General features: G+C 35.5%; 1 non-coding gene across 1 annotated transcript; it reads right to left on the bottom strand.

Moving 5' to 3' along the window:
- Positions 1 to 4,376: 4,376 nt before the first annotated feature.
- Positions 4,377 to 4,449, bottom strand: TRNAE-CUC (transfer RNA glutamic acid (anticodon CUC)). Its single transcript has one exon. It is a non-coding gene; the product is annotated as a tRNA-Glu (tRNA).
- Between the last annotated feature and the right edge of the window lie 11,273 nt (positions 4,450 to 15,722).

Below are 15,722 nucleotides of genomic sequence, written 5' to 3' on the forward strand. Positions count from 1 at the left end.
ATTTTTCTAAATCCTTAGCTACAAGGGCTCAATCTAATGCCTTTCCAAGTGCTCTTGTCCCAAAAATGAGCTTCATACCTACTAGTCCATCTATGTTTGAAATAATCACCCAACCAAATAATGAAAAAATTAAAATTGAGAGTGCATACTCACTTAATGAAACAACATGATAACTAATGTTGGGAATGCACACTCACACAATCAAACAATAGGACAATCAAAATTGAGAGCGCATACTTTGATAAAGGGGGAGATTTTAAATTCTTAGAAACTAGATTACGAGTCAAACATGATATATTTGACTATACACGCTTCATATCAGAGGAAGAAAAGGCTGACCAATCACATATATTCATCCGATAAACAATCAATTGTTATATACTCTCAAATGAACCAAATTCTCAACTGTATCTTGCTAGAAATGAAATGAAATGACACAAATTTTACTGCTTACTGCTAAATTTCCCCATTCATATGGATTGAATAATCGAGGGCATCAAAATAGAGTGGTTGCTTGGGCTCCCAACATTGTGTTCATTGATGACATTAGAGATGCATTACAATCCTCCCTCACTTATCGATCATCAAGAGAACTTGAAAAAATCTGCTTCATTTACAACAGAGTTAAAATGCTTAATATTTTAGATGGGATCCAAAAGCTACCTTACATCCTACACCCTCTTAAAAAAAATTCCTCCCTTTTGTCCCATTCCAATACCAATAAGACTAGTTGCAAGAATAAATTTGGTGTCTGACTGCCTATTGATATAGTGTATAAATCCGCATTAAAAAACATGTTGACATTGATGCAGCATCTTAGGATATGGATTTCGTCTCATGCAGGAGAGATATTGTAAATATACATAATAGGTCGGCGAAGGAAAATTATCAACTTCACACAAAAAGGATGAAATGAGTGTAAACCTTTTGTATCAAAAGCACCAAGAATATTTTTTCCTTTACCAATGCCTAATGGTGTGGAGGTCCCTTTTATAATAGTGATTCAAACAAAGTGGATGTTGAAGGCAATGTTTAAGCGCTTAATAGACATGGATTCAACATTTAATACAAATAAATATGGGGTAAGTGAGATGCCAATGATTGATTGAATGTAATTATTTAAGTTGTATACATTCAGTATAATTAATAACTTGTATTTGATTTTATGTAATGTTGCATATGAAAATTTCAGTTGTATACATGTGGAATTTGATGAACAACAAAGTGAGGTGCTAGTTGCCTGGGTCATGGCATTATGAAATACATCAAATCCGTCCTGATTGGAAAGCCAATGCCTTTATGGTTGATGATGCATTGGTTGAAATCACATCCTTGAGGTAACTTTAGCATTGTCATGATATAACCAAACTTGCAATTTTTTCTAAAAATAAGAAACTAAAATGCATTGAATAAGAAAGGAGGATCACAGGTTGTGATGTGATATTCTGTGTTTGGCATGTACAGAGGGTTTGGTTAAAAAATGTCAATCAGTTGACCACTAGTTCCATAAAAGCCAATGATATGTTTAGTGAATTAGGTTTTATCACGAAACACACTCTCAATTATGAAGTGGAAGATGCAATCAATCAATTTTTTACAAATTTACAGATGAAGAGAAGTTTTGAGGCTATTTCCACAAGAATTGGGTTGTTGGACTAACATAGTTTTATTTTCAATTAGTGATGTGGATGAAAGATGAGTTTCCTATTGCAAATTAGGTGACCAATAATGTTATTGAGTCATACCATTGTTACCTAAAAATAACATTTTTATCCAATAGAAGGAAAAAATGTGCCTGTAGGATGGATTGGTTGTTGCATATACTACTAACAGCCGTTAAATCTTATTATCGGTTCAAGAAAATCTTAAAAAAAGAAATATTTCTAAACAACTACAAGATATAAAAGAAGCTTGAACCATCAATGGAATGAGAAAGAAAAATTCTAGATACTGATTCTTATCCTCATGAGAGCATAACTCGTGCTTACTGGGTGAGGAGTCAGACAGATCAAGGTAAAAAATACCTCGTCAACTAGTATCTTACGGATTTTATAACCTATGAATTTTCATGGTCTATTCATGGAAATATTTTCAAGCATGCCATAAAAGTTAATTGGTTGTATTTCTACTCGTATAATTCAAATCCATTGCTTCATCAACATTAGAGGATAAGATATTCATGACCTTCCTAAGATCAATATAGAGCCCCAAAACCATAATGTAGATGTCGATGTCGATTCTACTCTTATGGCCACAAATATTTTTTATGTAGATTCCAAGGCACTTCATTTAGAAATGGAAGAGTTGTTTAGCCATGTATATCTCAGTTTAGATAACCCTCCTACTACTTTGACGAAGACAAACCAGTTCACTAGTCTGGTTAAAAAAATGTTGGATGAAGGCAATAATTTGCACATTATGGATTTTTACCTCACACCTGGGTTGGGTTCTCTTGATTCATCTTTGAAGATGAAGAATAATTTCCTTAGCCCTACAAAGAAAAGAAGAACTAACAAAAAAAACCATGGTTTGGAAATTGATTTAAATGTTGATCTATCAGAATATGAACTATTTGAGTTTTGATACCTCAATAAGTGAGGACGTCCTCGATCAAATAATGCCCTGTCTATGGTTCCATGTTATTTTCATTTGTTGAATAGAATCATGGATTTAGATTTATGTATTTAGTCACCACCATTATTTAACATGTGATATGTTTATTTTCATAGAAATGCAATAATCCACAACTATGGCGATAATCGAAGACCAAAGGGAGATGCAAGACCACCTAACCTTAGCTGCCATGCCAGGTACATTTTACTCTCTATTTCATTGTATGTGCATGTTATGAAACCTGTTCACAAAAGGATAGAAAAGACAGATGAATGCCTTAAAAATCAACCTCTTCGAGGGGGCAACCTCCTTTACATTACACAAATGAACAATTCTTGGATGAAACAAATGACAAGACCTCCTTTTTATATATAGGATTTTAAGAGGTCATAATATAATCAGAGCCAATAACAATAATAATGTAAGGGCATAATAATAACAATAGTGGGCTTCTATAGTTCATAATAATAAAAATATGGGGACTACATGGCCACAACAATATAATAAGGGGGTTGTACTAATAACAATAAGGGTTTACACTGGTAGTATAGGGACCTAACATGCCCTTCTCCTTCAAAAAGTGTTGTCCTCAACGCTTGAGTAGTTCTTGATGCTTTTGTATAAAATTCTTGTTCTCCCATGTGGAATCTTCAGCAGGTAAGTTCTTCCACTTGGTGAGATACTTTGAAATTGATCAATTTCGTAGCTGTCGGGTTCTTGTTTCTGTGACTGCTCTAGGCTCCAATATGATTTTTCCTTCTTCGTCAAGTTCTGGCAATATTGTTTGAACTGGGATATTCTGCAACCTTTGAATGAGTAGCCACACTTCTTCATCCTTCTTCCATTCATCCTTTGCTTCCTTTATCCAATCTGGTTAGTGTTGGGCAGCAGATCCCCTATGTAATGGTTTTGGGGCTTAAAGCCCACAATTTTGGGTATTGATATTATAAAAGTTCTGCGAAGTGCACGGAGCGCGAATTGTAATGGGTCAAGTCAAAGTGTTGTCTGCCCGAAAATAATGTAAGATAATAGAAAGCGAGTCTCCCTGTCCATGGTTTGTGGACCATGGGAATGTATAAATAGAGCGAGGCTTTAAGGGTAGAAGGCATCTTTTTGGTTCTGATCTTGAGTGTTATGGGTTTATGACTGCAATATTCGCTCTAAGTCTGTAAGTCCAAGTCGTGGTTGGTAGTAGTTAGAGTAGGCTTTGCCGCTGTGTGCATAGAGGCCTGGTAGAGTCCGTAGCTATGTGCGTGGACCCCTGCAGCTGAGTGCGCAGGGCAAAATTGAATTGTACTGAAACAGAAGATTAATATAAGATAAGTGTTTCTGAATTATTGTGCATCTGGTCGCAGAGCTGTATGTTTGTTCATATGTTATGGTTTTATGCATATATTTAAGATTTATGGTTGTGTGCGCTGGTTATAAATATTGAATGCTTGATTAAGACCCTAAGAATTAGATCAAATCTATAGTAACCGTAATAATAATAAGGAATCTAGGCAGTGCCTTGTCGCAGAACTACGCGAGGGCCAGAAAACTATGCAGAGTAGCGCGAGTGCGCAGATCGGTTTGTGATCCCTCTAGACCTCATCAAGACATCCCTAGGGTGTAGAAACCTGGTTCTAGCACCCTCACATACTACCTTGGGTGAGACTTCAGTCCGCGCTCCGCGAATTGTTGCCAAAAGGGCTGGTAGTGCAGGATTTGTTTGGCTAAAACACTTCCGAACCTGGGTTAAGCCCCAATAAGCCAACAGATGGTTCCGTTGCTGGGACTTAAACCCAAGTCTCTCGGGTGAGAGCCGAGTATCCTAACCCACTAGACTACAACAGAGACTCACGCACAACGGGTACAACAGATGGCGGAAGAGTGTTTTGCGGAGGTAAGCAAAGCACATAAGTTGTTGGATGACCTCCACGTGAAGATCAACACACCATGCCAGTGACTCGGGACGAGTCACGATGATTGTGTTGGGGGCCTGTTGGGCAGTGGATCCCCCGCGTAACAGTTTTGGGGCTTAAAGCCCACAATTTTGGATATTGATATTGTAAAAGTTTCGCGAAGTGCACGGAGCGCTAATTGTAATGGGTCAAGTCAAAGGGTTGTCTGCCTGAAAATAATGTAAGATAATAGAAAGCAAGTCAACCTGCCCATGGTCCGCGGAGCATGGGAATGTATAAATAGAGCAAGGCTTTAAGGGTGGAAGGCATATTTTTGGTTCTGATCTTGAGTGTTATGGGTTTATGGCTGCAATATTTGCTCTAAGTCTATAAGTCCGAGTCATGGTTGGTAGTAGTTAGAGTAGGCTCTGCAGCTATGTGCGCAGAGGCCTGGTAGAGTTCGCCGTTGTGTGCGCAGACCCTGTAGTTGAGTGCGTAGGGCGGAATTGGATTGTACTGAAATATAAGATTAATATAAGATAAGTGTTTCTGAATTATTGTGCATCTGGTTGTAGAGCTGTACGTTTGTTATTATGTTATGGTTTTATGCATATCTTTAAGATTTATGGTTGCACGTGCTGGTTATAACTATTGAATGCTTGATTAAGACCCTAAGAATTAGATCATATCTATAATAGCCGCAATGATAATAATAAGGAATCTAGGTAGGCCCTCGTCGCAGAACTATGTGAGGACCAAACAACTGTGCAGAGTAGCGCGAGTGCGCAGATCGGTTCGCGACCCCTTCAGACCTCATTAAGACATCCCTAGGGTGCGGAAACCTGGTTCCAGCACCCTCCCATACTACCTCAGGTGAGACTTCAGTCTGCGCTCCGTCGATTGTTGCCGAAAGGGCCGGTAGTGAAGGATTTGTTTGGCTAAAACACTTCCGAACCTGGGTCAGGCCTGAGTAAACCAACAGTTGGATAATAGAAATAACACTAAACAATGCTTCCACATCCTCATCCTTTCTTGAGAGTGCATCTGCCACAAAATTTTGCTTCCCTTTTTTGTAGATGATTTCAAAGTCATAACCCAACATCTTTTTGACCCATTTTTGTTTCTCTTCAGAGGATAATCTTTGTTCTAAAAGTATTTAAGACTATCATGATCCATTTTTACCTTGAAGTGTCTTCCCATTAGGTAGGGTCTCTATTTCTTAAGTGCATGTAGTATTGCCAACATTTCCTTCTCATAAATAACTTTGTGTAAATACTTTCATTTGACTGGATGACTTTCGAAAGCAATGGGTCTTTCATCTTGCATTAAAACAACACCAATTCCATTTCCTGAAGCATCACATTCCACAATAAAGGTTTTTGTGAAGTCCAGCGTAGCTAAGACCGGTGCTTGGAAAATTGTCTCTTTAAGATGTTCGAAGGTCTTTGTTGCTTCTGGAGTCCATGAAAATGCATCTTTCTTCAATAATGTTGTTAGAGGTGCTGCTATTCTCCCATTATTCTTAACAAACTTGCGATAATACCCTGTCAACACCAGAAATTCTTGTAGATGCTTTATGGATGTGGGGATTTTCCATTCCTTAATGGCTTTAATTTTTCGAGGGTCTACCTTAACACCTTCATGAGAAACATTTGGATATTCCACCTCTTGTACTCCAAAGAAATGTTTGGATATTTTTGCATATAATTGTTTCTCCTCCAATAGTTTGAGCACCCTGTCAACATGTTGAACATGATCCTTCCAAGACTTGATGTAGATTAGTATATCATCAAAAAATACTAGCACACATTTTCTAAGGAAGGGTTTGAAAATGGAATTCATTAAACCTTGAAATGTAGAAGGTGTATTGGTAAGGCCAAAAGGCATGACCAAAAATTCATAATGACCCTCATGAGTTCTAAATGTTGTTTTCAAAATGTCTTCAGTCTCCATTCTAATTTGATGATATCCTGAATGAAGATACAACTTGGTGAAGTAAATTGATCCATGCAATTCATCCAATAATTCATTAATGACAGGAATGGGGAATTTATCTTTAATAGTGAGCTTGTTGAACTCTCTATAATCTGGACACATGCACCATGACCCATCCTTCTTTTGCATCAATACTATTGGAGCAGAGAAAGAACCTTGATTAGGTTGAATTATACCAGCCTCTAGCATTTCTGTAACCATACGTTCAATTTCACTCTTTTGGGCATAGGGATATCTGTAAGGCCTGATGTTTGGAGCAACACTTCTTGGAATGAAATGAATAGAATGATCATGATCACGAATAGGTGGGAGGCCTTTGGGAGTCTCCAACACCTTGGAATGATTGTCTAAGACTTTTTGGAGATCTCGAGAAATAGATGATTTCGATGTGGGAACCTCTAGTGAACATAATTGTGCAATTACGCCTTGTTTTTCTTTCTTTAGAAGCTTTTTCAGTCCATCAGAGCTAGTTATCTTTCCCAGTTTCCCTATGATACCCCTTAATTCAACTTCCTTTCCTTCCAAAGACAATTTCATGAAAATTTCTTAAAAATTAAAAGCTATTATACCCAGGGATTGTGGCCATTGGACTCCTAATACAACATCAACACCACCCATTGGAATGGAAAGTATTGGACTATTCAATACATATTCTCCCATGGATAACTTGATATTATGGCACTTTCCAGAGCAATTTATGGTTCCTCCACTTGCAACCATCACTTAACACTTTGGTGCTGGATATAGGAAGAAATTCAATTCCTTGGCTATTTTACAATGAATAAAATTATGAGTACTGCCTGAATCAATCAACACTATTACTTTTTTCTTCTTGATATGTCCTTCTATCTTGATAGTTTGAGGAGTGGTAATTCTGGCCAATGCATTACAAGATATGGTCGGATTCATTTCTTCTTTCTCAATGTGAACTTTCACTTCTTGAACCTTTTTCTTCTTGATATGTCCTTCTATCTTGAGAGTTTGAGGAGTGGTAATTCTTTCCAATGCTTTACAAGATATGTTTGGATTCATTTATTCTTTCTCTGGGATTGGTTCCTGGTGTATATCCTCTTCTTTTGATGTTTCTTGATATTTTTCTTCCTCCTCTTCACAATCTATGTAAAATAATTTCTTCTCAGCACACTTATGACCTTTAGTGTATTTTCTATCACAAATGTAACAAAGCCCTTTTTCTCTTTTTTCTTCCAATTGTTGTCATGTAAACCTTGTAGGTTGTGGAAGGCTAGAAGAAAAAACACTTCCATATTTATAGTTGTGAGTTGTAGGATTTCTTATTTCCATAATTCTGCTCTCAATTTTTCTTGCCAACCTGAATGCCTTCTCCAATGAATCAGGTTCCCAAAGACGAACCTCATGTTGAATGTTATCCTTTAAAGTTCCTCTAAAGACATCAATAATTTTCTTCTCTAGAATATCATTTACCCTTATATTCAATTTTTTGAAATCCTCAATGTGTTCTGCCATTGAACCCTTTTGTTTGGGATTTATCAATTGGCTAAATAAGGTGTTACTCTTTGTATCCTCATAATGTGCTATCATTTATTCCGTGAAATTTGACCAAGTGACAAGTGCTTTACGAGAACACAACCCTTTATACCATAAAAGTTCATTTGGTTCTAAATATGAAGATGCATTATTGCATTTTCTTGATTTTAGGAGCTTAATCTTGAAATGACTATAACTCTGTAATTTCAAATTTTCCAGTTCTGAAATCATGACCTATAGTAGCCCTCTACGTCCTCTTTCCAATGCCACCAGTCCGATTGAAATTGGATTCTCCAAGAATGAGCTATGTACAATCTCCCAAGATGACCTGATTATATACCTTTTCAAAAGAGACAACTTGTATGAAGTGCCACATGTCACAATTTTGACCTTCGGATCTGAAAATTATAAACGAAAAACTACAGTCCGTCCTCTTTCTGTAACTTCTGACGAAATTTCAATCTGATGCTCAGAAAGAAATTTATGATGATTTTCCCAAGGTCCCATGTTTAAGATGTAATTCGGGAGTCTGCAAAAACCCTAACTTCCTTAGATCATATATCTGAAAATATAGTGAGACAAGATCTGAAATTTAGACCCGAGGTTTCGACCGCCTTCTTCTTAAATGTTTTTTTTTTTCAGCTTCTGAAACTTTGTATTGAACAAGTTATAGCGAAACTTCCACGATGACCTGTTTTAGATAAAATTATGGAGCTTGCAAAAACCCTAACTTCCTTAGATCATATCTCCGAAAATGTAGCGAGACAAGATCTGAAATTCAGACCTGAGATTCAGCGAGATTTCATCTCAAATGAGTTTTTTTTGTTAGCTTCTGAAACGTCATAGAAAAAACGTTATAGCGTAAATGCCACGATGACCTATTTGGAGCAACGAAACCCTAGAATCCAAAGCTCTGATACCAAATTTTATGAAACCAGCTCACAAAAGGATAGAAAAGATAGATGAATGCCTTAGAAATTAGCCTCTTCGAGGGGGAAAACTTTTTTACATTACACAAATGAACAATTCTTGGATAATACAAATGACAAGGCCTCCTTTCTATATATAGGAGTCTAAGGGGTCATAATATAATCAGAACCAACATAATAATAATAATGTAAGGACACAATAATAACAATCTGGGGACTACATTGGCACAACGATATAATAAGGGGGTTGTACTAATAACAATAAGAGGTTACACTAGTAGTATAGGGACCTAATAGTGCACATATACCATGATGCTCTAGCAAATTTCATTGCGCTAACATATGAGATTTTGATAGGTAACTATAGAACAAGTGAAGAAGAATCATCTTCTACCATGACTGATCGTCCATTGAATGGCTTCAACTCTAGTGGGAATCAATGAGCTATGCATAAGGGGGAGCATGATATGATTTAGGATGTTATGGAAACAAACAGGATGCGTGGAAACTTTTGTGGAGATGTCATTTTGTAAATAAGGATAAATTTCAGTCTCTCAAATATATTTTCCATATTTGATTGTAATCCAAGTTCCATGGTTCCATGGTTAGCTATTTTTCCTGATCATGTGAATGGTCACATGAGGGAGTTTGGTTCTGATTGGATCTTGGTTTTACTTAATATCAATATATTTCGTTTATATTAATCACTTGTGCCATTTCATTATTTGTTGCTTTAGTTGTAACCGTGATTATTGTAATGTTGATGAATGTCTAATAAGTATTTATTATATAGTAACATCATATATGACATGCAAAGGTTGATGTAATTGTTTCTATAGATATGATTTAGAACGTAGACATATACAAAGAATATTCGCTTTTTCCTAAAATCAATGCCCAAAAAACTGAGGATGGAAGCCCTCCTTAAAGAGTAGGAAAAAAATTATATGTTTAGTAACGCCCTATATGAATGAAGACATTCGAGCCTGTAGATGGTATTCAAAAAATAACATCATTTTATTAGGAATCACAACTTCCATCACATTGATGACGAAGGTAATTATTTCCATTATTGGATGTGGATCCGTCAATATTAAATGAAGCCCTCTAAATAACATGATAGTTGAAACTTAGAGATGTTCCTTCACTTTTCATAGTACCCATGTAAAAATAACCCTCATACATAGTGATACAAAAATATTGTCTGTCTCTGTGCACATGTGAGAGGCTATGCCACACATAATACAATTTTTTTTTTCTTTTGCAGTCATTATTGTACCTAGCATATTCTTGTTAGTTTTTAGCTTGCTATTTATTGAGTTCTACTTGATATGCGAATCTCTTGCCAGATTTTACATTGTTGATTTTATTTCACATGCAATGTGTTTGATATTGATCTTGAGAATCTGAGATTGGTTTTGTATAAATCACATAGATACACAATTGGTGTGTGTTGGGATATAATGTAGTATTTTAACAAAAATGGGAGTTCAACTCACATTTTTCTATCATTATATTTAAATGTGATATTTGCTGTAAAATTTTGAAGTTAGATACTCATGTCACTAGACCTGATACTGAGTTTTGAAAAATCATATAAAAAGTAAATACAATATATAGATTTATGATTCATATAATGTGATTCTCAATATTTTTCTCGTGCTTAGTTGTTAAGTGTAGAATTCTTGCAGTTATGTTACTGTTTACGACATCCTCTTATGTGCAACATTATGCCTGGAACATATTCAAACTATGGGATTGTGATGGAGAACCAACTGGTTCCTGTAGTCCTGAAAAGAAGTGTTATGGGTGCTCATGATGAATACAACTCCAAATAGAAGAGGAGAAATTTAATTGTATCAATTTGATGCGAGGATCCTATGATAATAGATAACATATCTTGTATTGAACTTCAAGAAGAATTATTAGCAAGGGTGCTTACAGGGTTTCCTGTGTCTAGCTTCTTCCATTTTCATTCAGTGTATGTTGTGCCTATTTCCCCTAGGCAGTCCTTGGCAGAAAAAACTATGCCAGGAAACCAACTCAACTAGCCTTTAGGTTCAAGCTGGCCCTTGAACTAGAGGGGGCTCCCTCAATGTTTAAGAGGCTTTGTTTAACGTTGTTCACCTGTCACTGAATAGTAGCCTATCAAGCACACTGGCCAGATTTATGGTTTTAATTGGTGGTGGCTGGCGATCAATGACACTCCCTAATCATGATTAAAGGCCTCCCTCACAAGGTCTCTTCTGAAAGTGTCAGCTTCCAGCCTGACAGAATGACTTAGCTTTTTCAAGAATTATGGTAGAAGAATGTAAGGAGATTCCTAATAATTAAGTAGTTAGACACACTTCTTAACAAATAGGGAAATTTGGATGTGTGTAGAAGATTTCTACATCCCAACAAAACAAATTGCAGAGTATTCAAGAAGGCCAAAGTGAAACTAATTCTAAGAGGAGCTATTTCAAATAGATAGTCCAATAAGCTAATCTTTTTTTAAAGGATATGGTTTTGTAGGGGATTTAAGAATAAGTTGATACTCAATCTAGACTTACCTAGACCTTCCTATAAATGCTTAAACATGTGCAAAAAACATATATGGAAATACTGGAAAAACAGACAAGAAACACAAATTTATGTCAAACCATAGCCATAAGGCTTTCATTAGAAATCAAATAAGAGAAGATATTACAAAGTCTAGAGTCTTGGCATCAAAAGCCCACCCTTGTTTATTACAAATAAAACAATATATAAACTAAATATCCCCTAAACTGTTACAATAATCCTGGAATGAAATTCTGAACTGTATATTAAAAATAAATAATATTTCCTTATTAGTTGTAGGAAATCTGGAATTGTTGCAAGTATCTGCCTTGAAATCTGGAGTTGGTTGAATGATTGCTGAAAATCTGTAGAATGATCCTGTTGATCTTCTGAATGCTGATATCTCCATGCTTTTAAAATCTACAGCTATTGTTTCTGCAATTTTCCTTTCAATTGATATTTATGTGCCTTGAAATCTGGGGTTTGTGAAGCTGTTGCTGAAGATCTGTTTGGAATGCTTTTATGTCACTTTTTGATAATGCTTCATTAATTTCAAAATCGTAAATGTTTTCAAATATTTCGTGAATGAATTTACTTAATAAATTCAGAAAGTGTCTTCTCAAATAATAAATTTCTGGATAAATTCATCCACTTATTTGAAATTTTGTAGTGTTTTTATTTCTCATGTATTTACAAAACTATGTGTGGTTTTGTAAATCCATGTCCCATTTCTCCTTCCCTGTAAAAACTCATTTGTAAAAACTAATTTACTTTCACATGGTAAATTTCTATTTTGTTCTCCTGTACATAAGTTCATCAATATATGATTGCAAAGCCTCCCTTTATTCATTTTCATGAACTGAGAATTTATTTTACCTGTAGTTGTAACACATTAACTTGTAATTCCATTTTACCCACTTTGCCTTCCATTGTGAAATAAATTTATTTCATAATAGTATTTTGCCATATAAATTTCTAATTAATACGGGGTATGGTTTTGGGGCCCCCTCCTTAGTGGTAAATGGTTTTCAAGGGGGGGTCCAAATTTCTCCTGCTGATGCCATGTATCCAAAAGTTGTTTTGAAAAAACAACTAATTTCGGACCCCCCCTAGTTGTTAAAGTTCATATGACCCTAGGGTTCGAAATAGAATGGAGACGATTGATTTGTTTTTTTACAATATCCGCCATTTAAAATTGCCCAGAGATTAACTTTGACTTTTGGGCTTCTTATGAATGTTTGGTTTGACTTAGGCTCAAATTTTAAATTTTTTTATAATATAATTTTAATTTAAACTAAATATTTTCATAAAAATATATAATCATATTTTTATAAAAGTCATATATATATATATATATATATACATACATGAAACATTCAAAAGCATAATAATTATATCTATCAGCATTTAGCCCAGAAGGAAAGTGGCAATTTTTAACAGAAAATTTTAAAAAAAAATCAGTGTGCCAAAATATGTTACAACATGAGGGAGGACTAAATGAGGAGGATTCACCTCCTACAATCTCTCTTCCTTATCTCATTCAATTTTCAACCCTTAATCTAGCCAAAATTCCCTATCACAAACCTGCATTCAATGCACATTACTCCACTAGGCATAATATCTCACTTTGACTAATCTCATTAAACAAAATATACTCAAAATATGTAATAAATTGTGAGAAGAGTTGATTTGACTAAGCTAGGAGTCGAATTAAGGTCCATATAGTTACCCAATGATGAGGCTCATCATCACCCCCCTACTAAAAGTGTTGCTCATCCTCTGAGAAACTCAATCAATATCCATGTCTTTCATAGCTCTAGTGGCCTCCCTGACATCCCATGCTTCTGCGGTGGTTTCCTATTCTTGTGCATAGAATCTTGCCTTCTTTTCTATCTCCTCTCTCTTCTTTCTCTCTTCCTCTTCCTTCCTGATGAGCCTCGATATTGCAACAAGAATGCTGCAACTCCCAAGGCTACCGACTTTAACTATCAACCCGAGGTTCGTATAAACTTAAGTGGTATCGACACTATATGTGTAGCATACAATGTGTTCTTCCTTAGCTTTCATGATGTAATGGAATGCATGTAGTGAAGTCAAAACCTAAAATAATTTCAGAAAATAAAATGTTTGAAATGGAACCTTAACCTATTGCAAGAAAGAAAGTACAAGGAAAGAGATGGAAATTCAATGCTAAATCACACCATTTCTTAATTAACTGCCAAGAAACTATGCTTTTCAATAATGCTAAATTATCATGAACCAAATGCTACTATCTAAGCATAGAAGTAAGAAGCATCAAACATCACTAATGTGCAAGTAAAGAGACTGAACTAAATCTATTTTTTATTTTTTGTCTTTTTATGCAAAATCAAGTATGCAAACTAATTGCTTCTGTGGATGTGCCAGGTGAATTAAGGATGTTTGAGGATGGATGGAAGGCTTATGAGATGGTTGGATGGTGTGGAAGACCGTTGGAAGGTTTTTGGTGACTTCCTAGAGGTTTTCCATCAATTTAGCCTTAAAATAGGCCATTTCAGGAAAACCTACAGGTTGTACTAGAAACCTATAGGATGATCCTGTAGGAATTACAGTGAACCTTTATGGATACATCTGAGAGAAAAATGTGAGGTGTTGGAGGTGATGGGAGGCCTAGGAAAGGTTTGTGATGGGTGGAATGGAGTGGGAAAATTCCTAAGATTACTCAGAACTCAAAACCAAAGTTGGGAGATGGATGGATTTTCTCAAAAAGCTTGGAGAAGTTTCCTTGTGAAATGATGAAATTGGCGAGGGTTTAATGACCAAGAAAATCAAATACAAATTGGATGGGACATTTTTTTTATTAACTAAGATGTCTTAGGTTCCTATTCCAAATGGAATCACTCAAAAAGGCCTATGTTAACCCATGAAAAAAAACATTACTAGTCGAAAATCTAGAAATTTGAGAACTAGTGAGGTAGTAAATCAAAAAAATGTCTAACCAAATCAAGTGAAAATGAAATGGGGTAGTTTTTGTTATGAAATATAATGTTTTTGTGATCTAATTCAAGTGGAATCAATTCAATTAAAGCTCGTTAGCATGCTCTAAAAAATAACAGAAATTTACTATTCTTTGCTAAAAAAGGGGTCCAACAATCTAGATTTGGGAATAAAAAGACTAATCCAAGAAACTCAATGATTACTATGAAATTCCAAAGATTTTCCAAGGATGAAATAATACTTGTGATCCTGCAAAAGAACTTACATCAACCATTTAACTCAATCTTACAACAAGAAATTATTAATCCTAAATGCAGAAATAGAAAGGAATAAAAACTAGCGATGCATGTGAATAAGCAATGAAAAGAAGCAAAGAAAATGATACAAAAGGGCTCTGAGATCCCTGGGATGGCCAAGCCCAAGGAAATTCAAATACCTATGGAGGAGAACAAGATTTAGAAGCTGAACATGACACCAATCTTCATTATTTTCGTCAATAGAATTACATCCATGTAAGAAAATACAATGGAGCTGCAAGAATACAAGCTCTCTCCAAAATAACACTAATGAAAATCGCGTCCTAGAGGAAAATTCGACTTGGTACTTATACAAAATGATTAGGAATCATTCCCTATGAATGGAGGAAGATTTCACCACCAAAATCCCTTGATTAGTGGATCTAGTCCCCAATACTAGGAATTTGCATTAAATGATAGGGAACACATTCCTAGATTTTATCAATCATTCCCTAGAGGAAAATTCGACTTGGTACTTAAGAAAATGATTAAGAATCATTCCCCATGGATGGAGAAAGCTTTCCCCACCGAAATCCCTTGATTGGTCGATCTGCTCCCTTGATTGGTGGATCTGTTCCCTTGATTAGTGGAACACATTCCTAGATTTTCTCAATCATTGGAGTTCCATAATTTGTGCTATAATTCCATAATATCTTGTTGAATTATTATTTATTATTGATCCTCCAGTAGTAGGCAACAAGTCCCTAAATTATCTCCTCCTCCAACCCTTCATAATCTTCCCATTATTCTCATAATATTCCACAAAAAATAAATAATATTAGGCACAAATATTCAGTTATTCATAAACCTTCCTAATGAATATATTAAAGTTAAAAATAAATTATCTAATGCAAAAATAAAGGTTTAATGTGTTGAAGGATGGTCATAGGCCTTAATTTATGTTTTAAATTAGAGGCATGTGCCTTAATTTATGTATAATTTAGAGGCCAATCATACCCCCCTGCTGAAAATGTTGCTCATCC

Source organism: Pinus tabuliformis, chromosome 2_1, assembly GCF_031772625.1.
Source record: "Pinus tabuliformis cultivar Carrire ecotype Pingquan chromosome 2_1, CPIR1, whole genome shotgun sequence".
NCBI lineage: Eukaryota > Viridiplantae > Streptophyta > Pinopsida > Pinales > Pinaceae > Pinus > Pinus tabuliformis.